The 3,230-nt window shown below is 47.9% G+C and overlaps 1 pseudogene; it reads right to left on the reverse strand.

The window, feature by feature from the left end:
* Nucleotides 1-1,331: 1,331 nt before the first annotated feature.
* Nucleotides 1,332-1,868, reverse strand: LOC116764530 (annotated as a pseudogene).
* Between the last annotated feature and the right edge of the window lie 1,362 nt (nt 1,869-3,230).

A 3,230-nucleotide genomic window follows, 5' to 3' on the forward strand; every position in this document is an offset into this window, starting at 1 on the left:
GGCTAATGTGACCTCAGGCTGTGTTACTAGAGATCCAGTGTCTAGAACAAAGGAGGTGAGGATCTGACTGTATTTTGTGCTGATCTGTCTACACCTGAACATTGCTTTCAGTTGTCTGGAGATACAGTGGACTAATTGGCAATTTTTGAGAAGATGAGGGCCGGGGGAGCAAAGGGACACGAAAACATTTCCTTTAGAGAATTTTTTTTTTTTTTCCCCTTTGGAGAACTTTTGAAGGAAATGAGGGTCTCGGTCTTTTTTTTTTTTTTTTTTTTTAATCCTCAGAGGGATCCTTTGTTTCATCCACTTTCTCCTTAAAAGGTAGAATTTCAACCTGTAAAAGTTATTTCTTCCAGTTCAGCCAGTGGCTTGGAACACTGCTTTGTCAATTGCATGGTGTAAGTAGTCCTGGGGCAGGTCCAAGGGTTGTGGAGTCACTGGGACTGGATGAGATGGGTTCCAGGGCTCCACTGAGCAGGCTTTCCTAGGACCCTACTCCCTACTCCTATCAGAGATCAGTAAGGAAATGGATTGGATTTCTATTCACTTCTTCAAAGATCAGATCTACTTCATTTACATGTCAAGAAAAATTTCTCAAGTATGATAAAGTGTTTACCATTTTCCTATAGTTCTTCAAATGCCTGCCATTCAGCTTTTCTCCCTACCTTTAAAATTCCTTTCTTTTTCACATTACGTTTCTTAATTGCTTCTTATTGTAAAAAACAAAGACAAAAAACAAAGATGGGTGGATCTGTTGTGCTCATTAGCAGGTCCATACAGAAAAATGCACAGACGTTTATATGCCATTTACAGTAACAGCTCAGAGTACAGTCACGAAGGAGAATCTGATATCAGCCTTACTCTGAAAGAAGACTGTGTAGGATGAGATAGCACTGAAGCTTAATCAGAATTTTCCCTCACCAATTATCTAACAGTGGCAAATGTAAAAAATATGCAGTTAAAATACATAGCAGTCACTCCATATACTGCCCTCTCCCCACTCACCCAACTTCTGAATAACAGGGCTTTTTCAAATTTTATTCCCTTTTAGTTCATATTTCATGGAAAAAGCTAAAAAGTCATGTTTTAGCAATATATCCCCATAGAGCATTGCAATTTACCAAGATTTTAATGTATTTGGACAGAAATCTTACTCAGAGATTAGTGATGACTATTTTCCAGCAAATATTGAGTAAAAAATAATTCTAAACCCAATCTGAGGTGATAAACTTCCTTTTCTGGGGGGACACAACTGCTGAGACAATTGTAGCAATTATCCAGGACAATAAAAGAACGCGTACGACAGTCTGTCATATTATGGCGAGTGTCCATCAAAGCTCATTGTGGTTTTTGGTGAGATCTTCCCCATAATCAGTAGCTTGGCTTCCAACAAACATGTTCCAGTTGTCCAAGATCTCCTCCCTAGTGAGCTTCTCATCCTTGTTTTTGTCTGGCTCGTACACCAGGTGCCTGGCCTCAGCATGCGCGTGGTCATAACCTTGCGGGAGGATCCAGTGGCGACACTCATCTCTGTCCAGCTTCCCGTCCTTGTTCAGATCTCAGAATTCATTGAACTGCTCCCGTTCTGACAGCACCCAGTCTGGCTCAGGGCCATTCTCTCCGTGGGAAAACATATCAGCAATACGCCCGTCCTGATACACAAGGCCATCCCCGTTCTTGTTGAGGTCCTCCAGAGTTTCCCGAACCACAATTTCCTTCATGTGCTCAAACTCCTCAGGGGGCAGAAAGGTGGTGAACTCCTCCCGGGTGGCTGTCTGGTCACCATCGAGGTCCACAGGCTTGAACCTTCTCTCATCACATGGCAGCATCTTTTTAAAGGTGTGATGATCTGAAGTCTCATGAAACTCTGTGGGACTACAGGTATCTTTCAAGGTGCAACGGAAGTTGTGTTTTGTACAGACTCAGGGGAGAGGGAACTTAGAGCTCGGTATGTGGATTACCGCCTCTTGCGGTTGTGATCTTCATATCCCCGGAAACAGTCACGTGAAGCCTCTACCAGAGAAGGGATTGCTCTAAATAATAGTGATAACGACAGCTGACATTTGTCAGGTGTTACTATGTGCCACGTACACTGTACATTGATTAGCTCATTTGATCTTACCAACAATCCTATCAGGTAAGTACTGTTATTACCCCCATTTTATAGATGGGAAGATTGAGGCACAGAGGGCCACTAAGTTGCTCAAGCTCACACAGGGCAGCGTGGGTCCAGAGTCTGAGATCCTCTAGCACATGAAGAGGGTTTGAGCAACAAGACCTCTAAGATTTTTCCAATCCCTGAGACTCTCAGGTTTTAGGGTGTTCTCTACTGGGACCATCCTCAAGCCATGTACTTCTTGTGGCTTTTTTTTTTTTTTTTTTTGCAGTACGTGGGCCTCTCACTGTTGTGGCCTCTCCCGTTGCGGAGCACAGGCTCCGGACGCGCAGGCTCAGCGGCCATGGCTCACGGGCCCAGCCGCTCCGCGGCATGTGGGATCTTCCCGGACCGGGGCACCAACGCGCGTCCCCCGCATCGGCAGGCGGACTTTCAACCACTGTGCCACCAGGGAAGCCCCCTTCTTGTGGCTTTCAGGTCACACTCCGCGTTAGGCCCAGGAGACAGGACACTGCTGACTCATTCTTTCCCAGAGGCGCAGGCTGGGAACTGAGCCAGGCCACTTGGCCAGCCTGGTGGCAGGTGCCGGTGCCTGTGGTTTGGCGGCGGGTCAGCAGCCGGGATGTGGCCTCAGGGGCTGACCCGTGGGGAGGGCAGTGGGTCCACAGAACCCAGACTCTGGGACCCTTCCGAGAGGGGTTGATTCGGGGATAGGAAAGAAATACAATTCAGAATTCAACAAGACGGACGTGTGAAACTGAAAAGCCCTAAGTGGACTTTACTCAGTGCCAGGGTCGAGCGTGGCTGATCCATGTGCACCTGGGTAACCCTCCCTGGGGGCTGAACTGGGGCTGCTGACAAGCCTCTCCAGCACTATTCATCCCTCGACATTGACCCAAGGCCTCCTCGGTAGCCAGGGAGGAACAGGGTACCCTGCTGGAGGAACCTCCCTGCCCAGGGCTCCTCATAGGTGTTCTGGGTACCGGTGCCCAGCAGACAGTGTAGGGGTGCCTGGTCCCACCCGCTGCCCTGAGGGCTGAAGGGGTCAGTATCATGGCCCGTGGGTGCCCCCAGGGAGCTCCTCTTACATGCAACCGTATAAGGTTTTCTATAA

This window comes from Phocoena sinus, chromosome 13 (assembly GCF_008692025.1).
Source record: "Phocoena sinus isolate mPhoSin1 chromosome 13, mPhoSin1.pri, whole genome shotgun sequence".
In the NCBI taxonomy this organism is placed as follows: domain Eukaryota; kingdom Metazoa; phylum Chordata; class Mammalia; order Artiodactyla; family Phocoenidae; genus Phocoena; species Phocoena sinus.